The 21738-nt window shown below is 42.7% G+C and overlaps 1 protein-coding gene across 17 annotated transcripts in view; it reads left to right on the top strand.

Annotated features, from left to right (window-relative positions):
- RBFOX1 (RNA binding fox-1 homolog 1) overlaps window positions 1–21738 on the top strand; it is a 1444762-nt gene that overhangs the window by 447729 nt on the left and 975295 nt on the right. The gene's annotated exons all lie outside the window — the stretch shown is intronic.

Consider the following 21738-nt stretch of genomic DNA (forward strand, 5'->3'; position numbering starts at 1 on the left):
CATTGCCGGGGGGAGGGGGTTGGCTGCTCTCACAGGCACATGGGGATATCTATCTTCTTCCCCATGCATTTGTCCAGAAAGGGTTGGTACCACTGCTTCCAGGGGCTTTTTGAACCAAATGTTTTGAACAAGGACAACAAGGACTGTACTTTCTAACTGCTGCGAGTGGAAATAGTTTTAAAATGAGAAAGAACCAGGGAAGTCTTCAGACTAGACCATAAATCAGGCATCTCCAAACTTGGCCCTCCAGATGTTTTGGGACTACAACTCCCATCATCCCTAGCTAACAGGATCAGTGGTCAGGGATTATGGGACTTGTAGTCCCCAAACAGCTGGAGGGCTGAGTTTGGGTATGCCTGCCATAAGTACTTCTGTTTCAATTTATATGGAAGCATAAGGATCTGTCTTATACTCTTGGTCCATCTAGCCCAGTCTTGTTTACACTAACTGGCATGATCTCTCCAGGATTTCAGACAGGGGTTTATCCCACCTCTACCTGGAGATGCCAGGGACTGAAACTGGGACTTTCTGAATGCAAAGTCCAGCAACATCTGGAATGACGGTAGTAGAAAGAGGACACATATTAAGCACAATAGGCCAGTAAAATGCAGGCGAGTATTATCCCTTCACTGGCCAACCAGATACCCCCAGAAAGTCCACCAGAAGGATACGGGGGCAATGGCTTTCTCTCACTTGACTGGAACATAAGAAGCTGCTTTATTCCATCAGATCATTGTTGTGTCTAGCTTAGCATTGTCTACACTGATTAGCAGCACCTCTCCAGGAGTTCAGACAGGGGAATCTCCCCCAGCCCTACCTGCAGATGCTGAGGATCAAAACTCTACCACTGAGCTACGGCTTTTAAAAGTTTGGAAAGCACACATATTTTTAAAGGGTTTTTCTCCTTTCAAAAATTCACATGGATGTGGAACAAAATGGCCAGTCTACTTGTGCACAAGGAACCTGGACCAGATGAAGACTTTTTATCCCATCCCTACAGATCCATTTCCATTAGTGGTCCTGGCATGCAGATTACCTGAAAAGGTTGGTGGGCATTCCTTTGCTGGAACTGTTCAAGGAAAACCTTGACAGCCAGGGGTTGGGAGTGCTGTATATCTCTCAGTTTCATGCACTGAGGAGGAGACTCAGCTATCTCAGTGATGTGGAACCTCAGGCCTGGGGGCTGAATGCAGATCTCCAGTCCTCTGTATCTGGTCCTCAGAAATCTCCCCAGGTCATATCCCTCGCTGACTCTGTTTCACATTGCCTGGAACGTGTCCTTGAACTCTTGCTTGAGAGTAGTATAGAAACTAGTCTAGTGTACAAAGGTAAAATTTACATGCATTGTCCATCCTGCCTTTGTCCCTCACACCACTGACATGTGGTCCTCAGGAGCTTGTCCAGAAATGAAAGTTGCAAAAAAAAGGTTCTCAACCCTTACAAGCCCCCTCTGAATATCTATAATTCTTTTCTTCTTGGGGACTTGATTTTGTTTGCTTGGTGGAAAGATTTCTGTCCTATTTCAAACCCATTCTTTGAAAATAAATGCCTGCTTTGAATTTATTCTGCAATTTGCCAAGAATTTGGAAACCGATTGCTTACAGGATGTGCTTAGAAGAACTCAGTTTTATCTTGTGGCCAAGCAATTGAGCTCAAAGAAGGAAATGATTGGAGGCATTTCTACTTTTGCCGGCTTCAGCTGCAGGAACAGATTAAGTCATCAAAGGCAGACACCTTTGCAGATGCTAAGCAAGCTCCACGTTAGGTATTTAATTACAGTGCACAGCACATTTGGCAAGTGGCGTGGGGTATTTAATGTCAACTGAGCCTGAGATATAGCTGCTGAGTAATGCCAAATCCTCCATGTTGTACTGAATGGCACCGTTCCAGTTTCAAGGTCCTGTGACGAAAAAACATGGTGTGGTTGGTGAAAATTGTGAGATTAAATCCCCAGCTCGAAACTCTCACCCCAAAATGTATAAAATTGCCAACGCACTAAGAAGGGTCAATGCACTTTTTTTCAGCAGGCCTGCAAATGTTGTGACCTATGGAGATAAATGCAGTCAGCACTTTTAAAGTACAGTAATCCTGCAATTTATGTGGGGTCACATTCCAGGGATCATACCTAAAACCAACACTGGGTTCAATGGTGGGTGGGAATGTCAAAGTATTTTTTCTTGGACTCACTCCCTTTTTAATTTTTTGTCAAGCACATAAATATGTATGTGCACAAGGTAAAGTAAGTTGCGGACTTACTGTATCAGTCTGCAAGGCAGTTCCATCCCTCCTGGAGACAGCAACAACAATGCAAGAGATTTACTGAGTTGCCATACATTTGGTGGCCCACGTGTTGTACAGGGTCTGATTTTAAGGTTTCTCAGCCCAACTATCCAAGTCCCAACATTTCGCTGTAGGCAGGGGAAATATCAGGAGACCATCTAGTGGTGTCATGGTTAGAGTGCCAAACTAGTATACAATAGACCAGGGTTCGAATCCCCGCTCGGCCATGAAGCTTACTGGGTGATCTTGGGCCAGAAACTGCCTTTCAGCCTCCTAACGTATATTTCATGGGGTCATTGTGAGATTAAAAGGAAAGGGACTTGAAAACCACAATTACCACCTTGAGTATGACTAACATTGCATACAACCCAAACAAAGACTACTTTAATCAACTAATTAATAATTGCAGCTCTCATTATTATACCACTTGTTTCTTCAAGAGTGACACTGGGATTGCAGGGCAATGATTCACCAAGACTGAAGAAAGATAACAAATGTGAAAAGAGTCAAAAGGGAGAGTGTGATGCATAAGTATATTTGAAGCAGACGACATAGCATTGTGTAAGTACCACAAGCACAATCCTCTGTGGTCTCACCAACTCTCGACCAAAAAATTTCTCACCTGACCCCAATGTCCTGGCTCTGTAAATGACAAGGCGTCCATTCAATAACTGGATGTGAGATTCAACCCTTACTTAATCTGAAACCAGGGAAGCATCAGTCCATTTATTTCCCGGTTTAACCTCTTAATAAATCATGAAGCATAGTTGCATTGACAAATTCCAACAGTAGCACACAGCCGGTTTTCTTGTTGCTTTCTAGTAATGCTTAGGAGGGATCGATCTATGGTAGGACTCTTCATCCATGCTTACTGAATTATCTTTTATGAAAATCTGACTTTGTTCTCTTCTGTGACACCAACATTTGGCACAATCCATCATTAAAGTCTGACAACCTTCTAACATATTGTTACAACAACAGCTGGTTTGGATAATGCATTAATGCCATACATCATTGGAGTAAGGCACTTTGCTGCTACATTCATCAACTTCTCTACTTCCCTAACACCCACCTTAAAAAAAAAAAGTCACTAGGAATGCAGAAGAATGGTTCAGAGCCAGAGCTTCCCAGGAGGTTCTGAACTGGGGTGTGTTAGGGTGGAATTCTGCTTGTGTGCTGTCCCAGAGCCCAATTCTGACATTACTGGGATGGTGTGGTTTCTGCTCTTTGTCCTACATTGCCCTCAATAATAAAAACAAGGCTGTCTCCAGCTTTTGTGTGGCTCTCAGAAAGACGCTATCAAGACCAGGCAGAGATGGCACCATCATTGCTGATTGCTCAACTGACTGCCCAGTGGTTTCTGTGCATGGCCCCCAACTGCAGCATCGCTTCTGGTCTTCCTTATCAAAAGGTTCCAGGTTCAATACCTGGTGTCTCTAGGTAAGAGCTTGGAAAGACTCCCTTGCCTGAGATCCTGAATAGGCAATACTGAGCTAAGCGGTACAATGGTTTAACTCAGCATAAGGCAACGTCCTCTGAAGATGTGACATATTTCAGTGGCAGAACATCCATTTTGTATGCAGAAGGTCTGAGATCTCCAGGTAGGGCTGGGAAAGACTAGAAAGTCACTGTCAGTCAGCATTGTCAATACTGAGCTAAATGCTCTAATGGTCTGACTCTGTATAAGGCAACTTCCTATGTCCCTATGTATGTATCATATATTTTCAGTGCTGAGCCAGCTGCGATTGAGAGTGATTTTATGGGTGCTTGGGTGAGGAAATGGGATGACTTTCTGTGAGTATCACAAGTAAGGCTGTCACTGTCATATTCCTTTATTTAATTATTTATTTAATTATACTCCGCCTTTCCACCAGATGGTATACCTTTTACATCTTGCGTGTAATCTCATCCTCCATGTAGCATTGATGACCAGGAGCAACATCCACAAAACATTGTCTGCTCTTTGCTTCTGCAAGGCAGTGACTGGCCACCATACAAAGTGTTGCATGGAAATGATCTCTACCACAACCTTCATAGCTAGTCCCAGAAGCTATCAAATGGACAGTGTTATCTGCTGCCCATCACCTGCCTCTGAATATAGGTTGCTGGAAAACATGAGTGGAAGAGGTCATGCTCGTGCAAGACTGGCTCTCCCATTAGGCAAGGTCAGTCCCTTGTCAAGGAGGGGTAGCACCTGCACATCTGCCTCCAACAACCCCAGCATTGCCCACCACCATTTCTCTTGTCCACATGTAAGTGTTTGTTTGGTGCCACTCCCCCAAGAAGCTGTCTGCCCCACTCAAGCCCAGCAAGCACTGCCTTACATCTAAGGAATGATGCCAGGTGTTTTAGAGGTCAGTGGTCCTCCTTCACAGCTCTCAGGGTGACTAGCACCTCGTTCCAAGTGAGAGCCCTTCCTCAGAATGAGGCATTGCATGTGAAATGGCTCCGCAGAGCGTCTGATTTAAAGTTTTGCACTTCAGCACTGTGACATTTTAAACAGTGCTAACCACCACCTTGGCAAATACTGCTGAAAGTCTCACGGTGAAAGTACAGTGTGCTATGGAGACTCCCTTCCTTACATAAGCTGCTATGGCAAAAAAAATTTGGCTGCACAGCTGGGTTAAAAAAAGGAAGGGGCAGTCAATGCAATGTCCTCCAGATCTTGCTGAGATCTGGCTCCCTTCAATCCCAGGCACTATGATAAGAGGAGGTAGAATCCAACAAGCAGTTCCATTTGGCTCCTCCTCTCCCTTAGCTGTCCTCTAAAAGTAGTCATTCTATCTGGATGTAGCAGGAAACACGATCCAAGAGAGAAGGGCCCATTCCATTGGCTATGCTGTGCTATCAGCAGCAGTGGAGCATATACTACCACTGCCCAGGGCAGGCACATGGGGCGCACCCCCAAGAGGTGTGTGGCATGGGGGGGCGCTGTGCCCACAGGTCCAGCCTGACCCACGAGTGGAGCTGCGGCCGAGGAGAGGGTGCAACTTTGCTGCTGACTCCCTTCTCTCTGCCCCTGCGTTGTGCTTCCCCCTTTTCTTCCCTCATCTCTTATTCCTTTTGTGTCATGTCTTTTAAGTTACAAGCCTGGGGACAGGAATTGCCTTGTCTGGTATTGAACTTATTTTTGGAAGCATTTTTGAGTGAAGAGCAGGGTAAAAAATGCTATAAAGAAGGGACAGCCAGTGTGCTACCCTTCGGATGTCATTGGACTAAGACTCCCCACAGTGACTACAAAGATCCCCTTTCATGCTGATTGGGCAGCTGTAGGATGCTGGAGACAGGGATCCTGCTGCAGAAATAGTACCAGGTCTTTAGCCCCCTGTGTCATCAGACAACTACACCTCTGCTGATGGGAATTGCAGGCCAAACATCTTAAGGGCACCCGTTTGGGGAAGGCTGTTCTGTAGTTTTTGTGGCTCTGTGTTGACTGCGAGCATGTTAAAGAAAAATTGGCAACCTGGTAATGGGCTTAATACTCTTTTTCTACCAGAACATATGCAACAGACCCTCCCATGGACTCAACCTGCTGTGATGTGCAGAGTGTAATGAGTGAGCAGGCAGCAGCGAGTAAGTGATGGATGTTTGCTTGTCTTTCTCTCCATGAATTGTCTATGAACAATGTACAATTTTCTCAAACACATTCATTATTCAAATCTGCTCTGAATAATTTGAGGTGTGTACATTATTCACAAGCAGTTCATTGCCTTTGCTGTTTAAATGGAAAGAAAAGAAAATCCAAGTTGTGCTCGCAGGTTGCTTAGCATGATCTGTTTTCTGGGGGCGGAGAGGGGGGGAGGACTTGTCTTGAAATTATAGATAGATAGTTGTTCCTGATTCAAACTGAGTAAGAAGAAATGGAACCTGCATGATTCTTTCAGGACATATCTCCCCAAACCTTGTGGGGGCATAATGTCGTGTGTGTGTAGGCTTTCTTCCCATATGTCCTGGTATGACCATTTCAGAGGTGGAAGTGAGGCAGTGGACAGGGAAGGAAGAAAGCCAGCAACTAGAAGTTACAGGAACTAGAATATGATTGGAGAACCCTTCTCAGCCCTGGGACTGCACATCCTTGTGAGGATTGGGAAAGCTCAGTGGTAGAACATCTGCTGTGCATGCAGATGGTCCCAGGTTCAATCTCTGGCATCTCCAGGTAGGGTTGCGACAGTCTCTCTGGATAGCTGCTGCCAGCAGAGCCGGCCTTACAATTTGACAAAGCGAGGTGCCTGCCTCAGGTAGCAGATGTTGAAGGGCAAGCTGTGTGTTCTATGCAGCCTGCTCTTTGTTCCCTAAGCTAGCCTGCTATATTCAAGTGCAGTGGAGGACATTGTCCATTTCCATTGTTGGAATAAGATTCAGCTGCTGGTCTGAAACAGGGGGAAGCACCCTCTTGTCCTGCACCTCAAGCGGCAAAATGTCATGGGCTGGACCTGGATCTCAGGTGAACTCCAGAAACAAAATTAAAGAATGAGGGTAAAATGATTAGGCTTAAATTTGTAGCAGTGGGGTCTTCTTATCTTACTATTTTTTAAAGCACACACACACACACACACATTCCAGGCTGGTGGGTTTGGTAGCTTGGTAGCAGCATGGAGCTCTGTTGTATAGTGGTTGGAGTGTTGGCCTGAACCTGGGAGACCAGGATTCAAATCCTTTCTTGGCAATGATGCTCACTGTGTGACTTTGGGCCCATCAGTTTATCCATGTAACCTACCTTGCAAGGTTGTAGTGAGAATGAAATGGGGAGAGGGAGAACCATATACATCACTTTGAGCTCCTTTGAGGAAAGGTGGGATATAAACAGACAAACAATATTTCCTTCCTGGAGTGCCTGTCTTGGAGCCCTCAGCTCTGTTGGAATCTGGCATGGTTGGGCAGCCCCAGAAGCAAGAGAAGTACAAAAGAGAAGGAGCAGATTAAGGAGGGAGACACTCCCTTTGCACCTCTAGAGGCCAGCTCTCTTCCCAGGCTCTCCTGTAGAGCACAGACCATAATCAGGGAGGAAGAGGACTTCAGCCAACCTAGACGGAGCAGCAGAACATGAGGATGTTTTGGCAGACCTGGAGACAGAAGGGCAGGACACAATTTGGTCACTTAGAACCAGGCATCTCCTTTGTAGGTAGGATCCAGTACACCAGTGCAGAAAAAGCATATATAAACATTGTATGGTTGGAGAACTATGCCACAAAATGCAGTTGGATGCATGTGGATTTTGAAGGACAGCTGTGTTTCAGTTCTTGTTTTGTTTTGGAATGTGTAACTTGATTCAGCTTCAAATGCAAACTGAATCCAACGTTTCCCACATCTCTACATGGGACTTACTTCTAAGTAGACAGGGTTAATATTGTGCTGAGTGTTATCAGAGATCCTGGATCCCTCTTCATTCTCAGTTTTTAGAGGGGGACAAGGCAATGCCTTCCTCAGCCCATCAGGAAGCAAAGGTCCACAAATAAATTTTCTGGATCCTTTGACCTGTTTTTTATCGCTGCAAATTGATGAGTGGTAATAAACTATGCAGATGGGAACAGAGGCAGGAAGAGATGAGGGCTCTTTACAAGGATTCCACGAGTAGGTCTCTTCCTGAAAATTTCCTAGCTTTGATGGTAACAGCTGTGAACTGGATAATCAAAGGGGACCATAGTATTTTGCAAAGTGTTAATGCATGAGGACACTAAAAATTGGAGCTGGGAAGGACCAGACGACCTTAGCAATAAGCCTTTGTTATTCTTTAGCACAAGACTTGCTTTTTCTTATACTATAAAGGCTCGTGCTGCTAATGCACAAGGTCTGGGCTGCAATCCTGACATTGATTAGGGTGCCATAAATAAAGACAGATAGCTAAAGACACAGCCACGCTTTTGAAATCCTCACAGGATTTCAGAGGGCTGATTACTCCATAGATTTTAGTCAGAGCCCTCCGTCTCGAGTGCTTATTACGTTCATTCCTAGATTCTGTTTGCTTCGAATGTAGATTGTGTTCAGACTTTGATTATTTATTGCTATGCATAAAATAATAATGCCAAAGCTCCACAGGAAATGGGGAGCTGATTTCAGGAGCTCTGAGAATAGTAGAAACAGATGCTTGATACATATCTATTGAAAAAGAAGTCATTCCCCCAGCATTCACATAACACAGAGAGAAAGAGACACAATATATTTTATCACTAGAAGAAGATGCACAGGTACTATATTGTAGTTTAGATAGCTTGCCGCTGCTGATTTGCCTCCCTCTTATTTTTTAAGCTGTTGCTGTAAGATATGTGTTATAGCTGTTCCTGAGATGAGTGGGTAATAATTTATATTAGGTATATATCTATATTAGGACGATCTGTATTTTATCGTGTATTATTATTATTGGGGCTGCGCATAGGATTTGGCCAAGGCCCAAGCCAAATTAGGCATATTTGGAGGGAGTCAGGCACCGGACAAATTGGGTACAGGTCAGGTTGGATGGCTCAGACCAATCTGTGAAAGGAGGGGGACAATCCTTAGCTGGGGGGGGCACATTCCCTTTCCTGGGCATAGAGTAGTACCTCCAGTTAATTCGTTCCAGAGGTCCGTTCTCAACCCGAAGCTGCTCGTAACATGAGGCACGCTTTCACTAATGGAGCCTCCCGCTGCTGCCACGCGACTTCCGCTCACATCCCGGGACAAAGGTCACAACCAGGAGCATCTACTTCCAGGTTAGCGGAGCTTGTAGCCCGCAGCGTTTGCAAGGGGGACGTAACACGAGTTTCTACTGTATGTTAACCCTTTCCCTGAATTTATTCTGGACCAGATCCAGGGTGAGGAGGCCCAAGGTAGGTCAACCTGTCACATGCACACCCTGGATCAGAGCCATAGTGGAGTTTGGCCCCACTCTTAATTATTGTTAAGAATGTAATCATGTTATTCTTTTATTATTATTATTATATGGGTATTACATTATGTATTGACATACAACGTTTGTTACATTCTGTATTGGAAACAGCTCTGTGGTCTTTCGATGAAGTGTGGTATATAATTTCAATCAATTAATTAATAATATTGCCATGCACCACAAAACTTGTAAGCTTCTTAAAATCAAGACACACTCTTTGTTTGCACTTCATATATGAGAAGATTGCCTCTTATATATGAAGAGATTGCCCTAGGTGATGCTGCATTAGTTCTTGGCTACTCTGGAGGTAATTTCATTGCATGTGGTTTCCATTGAAAAATAATTGTGAGACTTTGGATAAAAGCAGGCAGTCCCTGTCAGTGCTTGGAGGGGTGCCATATGCGACTTCTCCACACAATGTGAATCAATGTGCTTATCATCTGTGTATCTATCTTAAACTTCAGTTTGCACAGCTGGGAGCCAGCAGTTATTTTGGCGTCTGCTCTCTAGAGCTTTGACCTGGATAGGTTTTTTCAAGGTGAGAAAAAACAAACAAGCAAGCATAGGCCACAGTCTCAAAACAGATCTTCTTCACTCGCAAAAATCACAAATGCCTGTGAAGTGGATTGATCCACATTCCTTCCTCCCACCCACCCTTGGGAGAGAAAAAAAATACAGAGCAGAGAGTGTACATCTGAATTGTATTTTATGTTTCCTGTTGATACTCTTTAACTAATGTTATAGTTTTCTGAGTAAATCTTACAAACAGAAGACAAGACCAGATTGAGTGTTATGCTGGTTTAAAATTACCCTGGTTATTTACATTTTACATTTTATAATTTATGTACCATATTTCCCCATATAATATCTAAACATAACAATCAGTCTTGTTTTTTATGTTATACACAATAATTTCTACTACTGAAACACTGAACCTACAGGTTGCAATTGGCATTAGCCTGTATTTTTTGTAATTTTTTTACTATAATCAGCAAAATCAATCTTTTTTTTATCATGCCTTTGCTTCACTTCTTTAAATCTAATACAGTGCATCAAATTAGCCATTAGGACTCTTTCTATGTTTGCTCCTGAGGTGCTCAGAGTTCTGGCTACTCAAACTAACTTTCTGTTATACCTGAAACACATTATGAATAACATCACACAGAAGGGCCACAGCAAGTTGAAGCAAAATTAGAATAAACTAAGTTACAGATAGGTAGCCGTGTTGGTCTGCCATAGTCAAAGCAAAAAAAATCCTTCCAGTAGCACCTTAAAGACCAACTAAGTTAGTTCTTGGTATGAGCTTTCGTGTGCATGCACACTTCTTCAGATACCTGAAGAAGTATCTGAAGAAGTGTGCATGCACACGAAAGCTCATACCAAGAACTAACTTAGTTGGTCTTTAAGGTGCTACTGGAAGGATTTTTTTTGCTTAGAATAAACTAAATTAGGCATGTGGGATGCAGGTGGCGCTGTGGTCTAAACCACAGAGCCTAGGGCTTGCCAATCAGAAGGTCGGCGGTTCAAATCCCCGCGACAGGCGTTTCTGTGCGCTGCTCTGGTTCTCCAGAAGCAGCTTAGTCATGCTGGCCACATGACCCAGAAGCTGTCTACAGACAAACACCGGCTCCCTTGGCCAGTAAAGCGAGATGAGCGCCGCAACCCCTGAATCATCCACGACTGGACTTAATGGGCAGGGGTACCTTTACCTTTACTTAAGTTAGGCATACAAAGCTCCCTCTCCATTTGGTAGGGCTGTGCAAATAGTGGTGGAGCAAGCTGATCGGGCGCCTGGGGCAGAGCATCTTATTGTATAGAGAAGGTCTGGTCTCTGGTACCTCTAGGTAGGCCTAGACAGACTCATCCAAAATCCTAAAAAGTGAACTTGAGCTGTCAGCATTCTTGACAATGGTCAAGAGGCTGATGGGAGATGAAGTCCAACAATATCTGGAGGGCATCGCATCGGCTACCCCTGCTGTCCCCCTGAGAAAGCTCTGTGGTTTGAACTACAGAGGTGAGTTGAGAAACAAGAGGGAATGTTCAACTAATTTTTTTGGGGGGAGGGGATAATTCATTTTGCCTGTGGAGTCTCATTTTGCTACATGTCCTGAACTTTCAGGATGGGACAGGCTATGTCATATCTGAACAAGTAATAACAAAGTGAAGTGTGTTTTGCTATTTGCACAAAAGACTTGCCTTGGTTAAATTGTCTTTCTTCTGAATGGCTCCAGCATTGTTCTCCTTCTCCCTTTCTTTAAATAATACTCCAAATGATTATACAATAAAACAGAGCTCGGTGACAATGTCACTGGAGAGGACTCAACATTCTTGTTTCCATGGTGACCAGGTAATAACTGGTCTCACCTTTTGGCATCAAAAAGTTGCTGAGAAGCTTTTGAAGCTCCCCCCTGTTCACTCACAAAATAAAACAGTCTGTGATGTTCGGGAGGAGGGGGGGAATGGAGTAAATTGCCCAGAGAGAAAGTGCAGTGGTTCAAATAAAGAGCTGCTCTGTTTCTTGAGTGACAGGAAGCAATTTAATTTTTATTTTTATATGTATGCATTTTAGGATTTCTTGGAATATTAAGCATCAAAGCAAAGAGATTCTGGGCAGTTTTTTTCTTTTCAGGGAAGGATAAAATAGTGTTATGTCCAGCTTTTGATTCCTTTCCCCCAATTTAACCATAAAGGCAAGAAAACCTCACCGTTGGCCTCCCCTCACATCATCCAGTCCCTGTTTCTTTTCTTGAAGATTCGGTGATGGCATTTTTAAACCTGTCATCTGGTTGGGAGAGAAAGGCTTGTGCCCAGTTTAGTTCCATTCAGAGTAAACCTGATTTTGAGGCATCTAATCATAAGCCTGCATTTTTATCAAAGCTTATATATTCCAATCAGGGCCTGTATATATTTTAAAATGAGCTTAAAAAGATTTTCAAATGTTTCATGCCAGGCAAAAGACCAGCTGCTTAGAGAACCTTGGCAATGTTTTCCTCCTGAACAAGGGGCCCCCTGATTTACAGCAGAAGAATAAACAATTCTCAAAGTCGTAAAAGAGGAAATTACAGACTGAGAGTGAGGACACTGATCCTACATGTTACAGAAGATAAAAAAGGCTGAGAAAACACAATTAGGAATGGGCAAATAGTAAAATAATACCATGGGTCTCCCATTAAAATGAGCCAGATCTTCTTCCTAAGGTTGAAAGGCCAAGAGCAGTGAAAAAGGCAACTGGCTTGGCTGGAAGAATGAGAGCATTTTTGGGAAATCTTTTAAAGCTGTTTCTTTCTTAAACTGAGAGAGTTAAAGGGCAATAAATGTTGGGAAGAGCTAATGGGAGAAGCATCTAGCTGGCTGGGAAAGGAGGGGTGAAAGGAGGGGTGTAAATTGAAGAGGCTTCTTTTGAAGCTGTTTTTTACTGAGTTCCTTTTTACTTTACAAAGGTTTAATTCTTTTAAAAGGCTACCTATGATAATGTATGAAATATATTAGCTTAAATATATTGGCTTAAATGTAATTATGCAAAGGATTTAAGAAATGCTAGATTCTTAGAGTCATATTGCAATAGGAGACCAGAGGGGCAAATGAGCCCAGCCCCCTGCCAGACAGGAGACGCCATCGAGCACTCCTGATATATAGTTGTCAGGCATTTGTTTAGAAACCTTCAATGAAGGAGATCTTTCAATGTTGATGTGAACTCAAGATCCTTGACATCTGTTGAAGATAAAAATTTAAGATTAACCATTTGTTTTAGAAGGCAATAGGGCAAGGAGGGCAAGAGGTGAGCTGGTAATTAAGATTCCTTGTTGAGACACATGTAAGATATATTATTACTTATTTGTCATTTATAGATGTAACAATATATAGCTCTTTGTGTTCCATATAAGGACAGGAGGATATGGGTGTATCTATTGTGATTGGTTCTAGCAAACAACCAATAGGAATTTCAACCAGGCTGATTGGACAGAGGCAGCCACAGGAGGAGCAAAGGGGGCTGGATTAAGGGAATATAAGTGCTGGCCAGAATGGCAGGAGGCCAGGCCAGAGCTTGGTAACCGTATACCACTGAGCCTCTCATTTATTTGTCTGACAAATAAATTATTATTTTAATTTCTCTATTGCTGCGTTGAATATTTCATTCCAGCTAAGCGTTAACCACAAGCAGAAGGTGCTACAATTTAATCATGGCTGTTAATTTCAATTGGTCCATTCAGAGTATGATTAAGGTTCAATACAATCCTTAACCAGCAAGTGTGACTATACAGTGGGAAGAGAGAGGGAGAGAGCTATGGTTGAATCTGATTTCATTTCTCTCTGTTTCTCATTTTTCCAGATCAGTTTGCCACATTTGCATGCCTATTTGCATCTTTTTTAAAAAGCCCTAGTAAAAATCCACCAGCATTTCAGTGCAAATGTTTCCCATTTGTGCACATATTTGCAAAGCGATTTTGCCCAATACAATGCATCTGTGTATTTTTTTTTTTTAAAAAAAACAACAGTCTATGCATTTAATACAAATTACTTGGTTGGAGAACTGCGCTGCAAAATTTGGAGAAGTGTGAATTATGAAAGCTGGCTATGTTTTGGTTCGTGTATTGTTTTGGAAAGTGTGAATTGAACAGGTTCACCTTTAAATATAAACTCAGTCTAATTTCTTCCCCACCCCCTAATATTTGCTGTTTACTGCTCCTTCTGTTGTTCAGCTGCAAGTGGAGATAAGTGTGTGTGTGTGTGTGTGTGTGTGTGTGTGTGTGTGTGTGCTGCATTAAATATCAATTCCAATTCACTTAAAATAACAACAACGTATGTTTCAATACGTGTCTGTAGGCAAATCTTGATAGAGGAGTCTCTTTCTGGCAACTGGCTGCTATTCCAGCAAGACAGAGGGGTTTGTCCCTTGGAATTAAAATGAATACTCTACATCACCTGCCCCAGACATTGCACGAGTGAGACTCTCTCCAGTGCCAGCCTGCTGCCCCTCCTCCTTATGTGCATGATAAATATGCATAAGTTGCCAATGACAGAGAGTGAGATGGGAACATTGTGTTTTTCTTGTAAAGAAGCATCACCTTTCTTCCCTTCCTGTGCTTCAGTTTTGTAGTGGTGAAGATAATGGAAAGGAATATTGACATGCAGAGCCCATTGAGAACATTCAGAGGGGCAGGGAAATATTCCTGAGGTCTATAAATTCCCATTGATGATGCCTGGAGGAACCTTCCCTTCCCCCAACCTTGCAAGGACAGAGAATAAAGGAAGACCATGATGTTGTTCCCATTGATATCTATATCATTTGTATGCTGTTTCCAATAATGCATTTATTTATTTGCAAATATATATATATATTGCCCTTGTGAGCCCCTGCCTTCATCTGCTCTCTCAAAGGCAGTTATTCCCAGGTACAGCGCCTGGCTATGTGACTTTGAATCCACAAGCTAGGATCCTTTGGGAGGAAGGGCACAATATAACTTTAATTAAAACTACATAAAAGTTCATGGGAGCTAAAGGAATGTAATTCCCAACTTCAGATAGATAGAATATGTACCAATCCACACATCTTCAGTGCTTACCTTCTAGTTTGATCCCCAAACAGGTCAGGGTTAACAAATTAACCCTGTAATCCCTAAACAAACTTCCTTACTTACATACAGCAGCTTAATATTTCTAGCTAATACAAAATAGAATAATACTATTAGTAATAGTATAATATATTACTAAACTGTTGATTACTCCATCCATTGCTTCGGTCAACCTCATGGCAGAACCAGCTCATCTTACTGTACCATTAAAACAGTGTCATTTGACTGTTTGAGAAAAGATTCTAGAGAGTGAGCCCATTCCTGCAAGTGGCAAATGGTGTTGCCCACAGTGTCAGTCATAATTCTATTTGACTTTAGTGATGTTCTCAAATTGCTGTGTTTTAAGATTAATGAGGCATCAGTTCTCAATCAAAGAGCTATTTAAGAACAACCATTTAGCTCCAGTGAATTGTGTGGCTGTGTTAATTAATAACATTTGACCTTTGTATTTTGGGCGGAATAATAGATGGTGGGTTTTTCCTTGAGCAATGTCAAAAAGCTTACGGCTAGAATGTTGCTGATGCCGTAGCCCAACATTTAGCAAACATTCAGCTCTTCAGTGACAATATAGGTAGGCACTGCACATTTTTTTTAGTGGTAGCAGGAGTTGCCATTGTGAAGCCTGAGGTTCATAATCAAGATAGCCATGCAATTCTATCCATATTGAAACAGAAGTAAGAGTAGGAACAGATCTACCCAGATCAGTACTGTCAGCACTGACTGCCAGCAGCTCTCCAAGGTGACAAACAGGAGTCTTTCCCAGGCCTACATGGGATTGAACCTGCAGCCTTTTATAGGGAAAGTGGGGGCTCTACCACTGACCTGAAACCATTCCCCAGCCAGCTCTCATTAAGGCCCTGCATCTCCCTCTCCACCAGAATCTTCATTACATCATACCATGCCCCTTTCATTCACAAGATGCCAAGAGGAAACCTAAACCTACCCCACACAACCCACCCACCCCTCTTTTTATCATGTTGAGCTATTAGAATTGCTGATGAAATGAATTGCTTAAAGAATTCTCCAATGAAACAATATATTTCTGGGCTTCCTTCAGCACTGATCAGCTTTTGGTCTTTAAATATGCTGCATACAGTGATTCTTCTCACAACGCCTTCAACTCTTCTGCCGTGTGATATAGTTTCAGCTGCTCTTAATTTTCTAAAGCTTCTCTCATGCCGGCGGAGATGAATGACTGGATAAATGGAATATGCTGGCGCTGTCTTAGTGTGTAATGAAAACCCCACTGAGGTGACTCTTTTGTCACCGGTTATTGGAGGAGGAAAGAAGGCCTGTCTTGCAGCACAGACCACTCAGTCTCTGTGTCAACTGTGTCACTATATCCAGTAATTCCTAACTTGCCTTTGCGTGGTCTTTAATACAACCTTAGATGTGTCCAAGGCCATCATCCCATCTCTGGAGATGTGATTTCTTATACACTAATTGGAAACTGGAAAGAGTGGAAACTTTAGCTTGCATTTCAGTGCGATACTATCTAATATGCACTTCACGAAACTATATGCAAATGCCACTATCTTTAGAAAATAAGAGATGGCTGGGTCAGGCCAATGGACCTTCTAGTCCAGCATCCTGGTCTCACAGTAGCCAACAAGATGCCTATGGGATATCAAGAGGACCAGAACACAGCAGCACTCTCCACCCTACAGTTTGCAGTAACTGGTATCTAGAAACATTGCTGTTTATTGACTTTGGGGGCAAAGCATTGCCATCATGGCTAATCACCTTCTCCTCCATGAATTTGTCTGTTCCTCTCATAACGCCATCCAAGCTGGTGGTCATAACTACCTCCCTGTGAGAATGAGTTCCATAATTCAGCTATGTGTTACTTTGAAATTTGCACTTCTCTGAATTTTCTGATGCAGTTCTCCAGCGATAAAATGTGTGAAAAGGGGTGGGGTTATTGTATGCAATACAAGCATGTATTAGTGAAAATAACATGCATGAATTAGAAAAACACTGCAAAGTTTGTGTGATAGGCAAAATGGCTTACAAAAAGCATTTATATTAGGAGAAATGAGCACCAGAGTGCTGGTGAATATTCCTGAGGATTCTAGAATTAGGAAAAAAATGATAAATGGAGAGAAATCATCATTTACAGACCTGTCCATCCCTAACATGCCACTCAACTGCCCATGGCCATGCCCTGAGGTGCTATGATATCTCTATAGTAGCAAAGGTGGCATTCCTCAAAAGACCAGTTGCTTGGGAATAAGAAGTGGAAAGAGTGCTGTAGTCCTCAGGTCCTGCCTGTAGGCTTCTCATTGGGGCATCTGGTTGGCCACTGTAAGAACATTGTGCTGGAAGAGATGGGCTGTTGGGCTGATTCAGCAGTTTCTTCTTATGTACTGATGAGTACATGAAGGGGTTGGTGGACCACTTAATAAATTTATTGCTTATTATAGTCATGGTAATTGGGCTTTGGGATGATTTAGCAAGGCTCTTTGCGTGTTCTTATGAAATCAAGAAACTGTCACAAATAGGAGGGAGGAAAGTGTGAGAACATCATTACAGTTGTTGCTTGTACCCTCTGTCATAATTTCATAGCATTAAATTCCATAGAAGGACACAGTAGAACTATATGATAATTTTTTTTTGTAGTCCTGCAGTTTTATTTGCAAACTGCACTCGCTTTAACCTCGTCACTCATAACAAAACCATTAGTCAGATGGAGTCAAACTGAATCACATCAAATTACATCAAATTACAGTAATCTGCAAACTATTAGCATTTTTAGAAACCCTCTATTTTTCTAGATATTGATATACAGAAGCTGGTAAAAAAAATGAAAGACTCTTAAGGATAACATGGAGCTGGAATCATTTGTATTCACAAGGCTGTGGTGCACAGTGGTATATCCAGTTGATTTAAAAAATATGTGGGTGCCCCTCTACAATCCACTTGATAAGGCCTGTGACTATATTACTAATATTCCTACTAAGGTAAATGACTGCACTGCTTTGTAAGACCACCCCAGACGTAGGTACTGCTATCCAAATGCTCATTATACAAAATTTCATTTATCCAAACATGAGGAATTAGTCCCCAAACTTTGGTAGGCATGCCATAGATTCAGGTATTTAAACCAGGGATCAGCAAACTTTTTCAGCAGGGGGCCAGTCCACTTTCCCTCAGACCTTGTGGGGGGGCAGGCTATATTTTTTGGGGGAAAGGAATGAATTCCTAGCCCCACAAATAACCCAGAGATGCATTTTAAATAAAAGCACACATTCTACTCATGTAAAAACACCAGGCAGGCCCCACAAATAACCCAGAGATGCATTTTAAACAAAAGGACACATTCTACTCATGTAAAAACACGCTGATTCGCGCACCATCCACGGGCCGGATTTAGAAGGCAATTGGGCCAGATCTGGCCCCCAGGCCTTAGTTTGCCTACCCAGGCTCTAAACCAGCCTTTCTCAACCTGTGGATCCCCAAATGTTGTTGAACTACAACTCCCATCACCCCTAGCTAGCAAGGCCAGAGCTCAGGGATGATGGGAGTTGTAGTCCAACCACATCTGGGGACCCACAGGTTGAGAACTGCTGGAAACAGTCATACATGTGTGTAAGACTACAAATAAACATTTCATTCATTCATTCATTCATTCTATGCCACCTTTCATCCAAAGATCACAGGGTCATTTACAACATAAAAAAATAATACATACCAAAATAACAAACAAGAACAAGAACACTCCCACTGCCCAGTTTAAAAGGCTAATTTAAAAAAGGCCTGGGAAAAGAGGAGTGTTTTTGTTTGGTGACTAAAGATATGTAATGAAGGTGTGAGATGAGCCTCTCTGGGGAGAGCATTCCACAAGCAGGGAACCACCACAGGAAAGCCTCATTCTCATGTTACCACCCTCCAGACCATTTATGGAGGAGGCATATGAAAAAGGGGCGCCAAATGATGATTGCAGGATCCAGGTCAGTTCGTGAGGTATTGTGGTCCTGAGCCATTTAATCAGATCAATCAATCATTTTATTTGCATGCACCATCTTTCCAAAGTTACAACCGTGGTAAAGGCTAAAGGAACCCCAGACCATTAGGTCCATTCGCGAACGACTCTGGGGTTGCGGTGCTCATCTTGCTTTATTGGCTGAGGGAGCCAGCATACAGCTTCCAGGTCATGTGGCCAGCATGACTAAGCCACTTCTGGCCAACCAGAGCAGCACATGGAAATGCCATTTACCTTCCCGCCGGAGCGGTACTTATTTATCTACTTGCATTTTGACATGCTTTCAAGCTACTAGGTTGGCAGGAGCTAGGACCGAGAAACAGGAGCTCACACTATCGTGGGGATTCGAACTGCTGACCTTCTGATCAGCAAGCCCTAGGCTCAGTGGTTTAGACCATAGCACTACCTGCATCCCAACTTATAAAAAAATACATAACTTCAAACATAACAAAAGTGGCCATAAACAGTAAAGAAAACATCAAAAACTACAGAACCAAATTGAACAATTTCCATTTAAATAATCAGATCCAAAATAAAGATATTTTTTTAAAATCAACATTAACAACACCAACCACCACTCCTCAACAATACTCCAACCAAAGCTTCTGTTCAGCAGCCTCGGTGTTTGCAGAAGAAGTCAGTCAGGGCCTCAGCCTCCCAGGCATGTGGGGAAAGGCCTACAAGGCAGGGAGCAGGTCTGCCAGGTCTCACAGCCCAGATGGTCTTGGCTTTATTGGTTGAAACTAGCACCTTGGGCCTGGAAGCTAATTGGCAGGCAGTGCAGTTGGGCCAGGACTGGCACTATATGATATATCTTGCACTGGTGAGCAACCTGGCTGCTGAATTCTGCACCAGCTGAAGTTTCTCAAAGTGTCTGCAGAGGCAGCCCCACATATAACATGTTGCAGTAATCTAAACTAGAAGTTACCCAGAAATAAGCAGCCTTAAACCAGGCTTAATTTTTGTGGGGTTTTTAGTCCACAGCAGCCGATTTGCCAGAAACAATGATGGGAGGGAGGGGAAGATTGAACAAATAAGAGAACATTTTTTTCTTTCCTTGTGTGCCTTTTGCAAGGTTTCAGGGGGGTTTTCTTGAGTTTTTCCTGGGGGTTGAAATTCCATGTTTGGGAATGCATTATACATTTTCCGATAGGAATCAATGGAAATTGTTGACTCGTTATGCAAATGCTTGCCTAACAAACAATTTCCTGAAAAAACATTGTGTTTGGATAGTGACATGTATTTGCTAGGATGACTAGAATTTTGCACTTATGGGTTATTTTGCAAGGTTTGTGGACAAGGCGAGATGAGAGGAAATGATATATAGTGTTCACCTCATTGTGGTTTGCTTGCTAGCAGTCAGGGAGCATGATCCTACTCTGGTTTACTTGGAAACAAGTCACAATGAATTCCATTCTATTACCCTTTCCTTAGTAAATGCAAATAATAGCTTTAGAAGAGGGTTAGACAAATTCCTGGAGGCTACTGGGCTTGATGGCTATGTTCTACCCCCATTGTTGGAGGTGTTATGCCTGTGGATACCAGTTGCTGCAAATTACAAGTGGAAAGAGTGCTGTTGCACTCAAATCCTGCTTGAAGGCTTCCCATGGGCATATTGTTGGCCACTGTGAGAACAGGATGCCAGAGTACTTTGGCGTTTGATCTGATCCAGCAGGGCTTTTTATTCTATTATTAAGCGATTCATTATTGTTTAGGTTATCACAAGATTTCTGCCTGGTGCTGGATGATGGTTTTAGTCCAGAAACATTTGGAGGGCACCAGGTTAAAGAAAGCTGGGTTGAGGCACTATTCTCTGCAGCTACTGTTTTTCATCTGTAAAAAAAACCCCTCAAGTTTTCTAGGCATTGTGCGAAATGAAAAAAAGCCAGTTGGTCCCTGCCCGGAGGCTTACAACACAACTAAAAAAGAGGGGAGAGTGAAAGGAAAGGAATGTAAGTAGATTCAGGTTCTGTACCTTCTCTTTTTACTTACCAGGATTGCCGTGCACCATGGCTGCTCCACTAGAATTTATTCCTATGTAACCAAGTAATCCTTTGCCACCTGTGATGCCTTGCCAGAGACCACAGTATTGTTCTGTAAGTGTGTTTGGTCTGTAGACTAAACACAACCTCACACATGAAAGTAGTCCTATTGATTGCAATGGTTCTATTTGAGATTATATAATGCTTAAGGCCATCCAGATTTAAATTTCCTGGCAATGCTCTATTTTTAGAACTATCTGGAGCACAAGATATCATGCTTATAAATAAACAGCTAAATATATTAATGGTTGAAAGGCAATAGGTATTTTTTGTGGAGATTTATGAAGTGTTTTTAACACACACACACACACAGAGAGAGAAAGATAAAACAGTAACAACAACCCTCCACCACCAAAAAAAAAAAAAAACACCCCGTTCAGCAGCTCCCACAAATACACGTTACTTGTTTTTAAGGTTGTACATTTCATTACAAGTAGTTCAATATGCTCTCTAGCACATTTGCACTGAACTGCCTTGTTGGGTAAATGCATTTACATTGGCTTTGGAGAAGTCTGCAAATTTGATAACTATATATAGGGAGAAAAAGAAAAATGTTCTCCTTCTCTCATAGCATTAGGTTGAAGGGAGGGCCACCTAAAAAAAGAAAATTGTTTATCAGTAGGTTTGAGAACAGGTACAGATCCAAACCGTATTTACTGTGTCCCCTCCATAACCAGTATTCAGGGTTGTGGTCAACTAAGTACTGCTCAAAGTAGACCCACTGAAATTAATAAGCCCAAGTTAGCAATGTCAGACTGAGACAGGGTAGCACTGAATACCACCTTTAAGCAGTTAACTCAAATGTCAGAGGAGATTCAAATGCTCATGTCCTCACTGCCATCTTTTCCTTTCCCTGGCCATTGTTCTTCCCCTTCCTCCCAAGGCAGGCACCCCCAACCTGCAGCCCTCCAGATGTTTTGGCCTACAACTCCCATGATCCCTAGCTTACAGGACCAGTGGTCAGGGAAGATGAGAATTGTAGTCCAAAACATCTGGAGG

The sequence above is a fragment of the Podarcis melisellensis genome (assembly GCF_964234715.1).
Source record: "Podarcis melisellensis genome assembly, chromosome: 14".
In the NCBI taxonomy this organism is placed as follows: Eukaryota; Metazoa; Chordata; class Lepidosauria; order Squamata; family Lacertidae; genus Podarcis; species Podarcis melisellensis.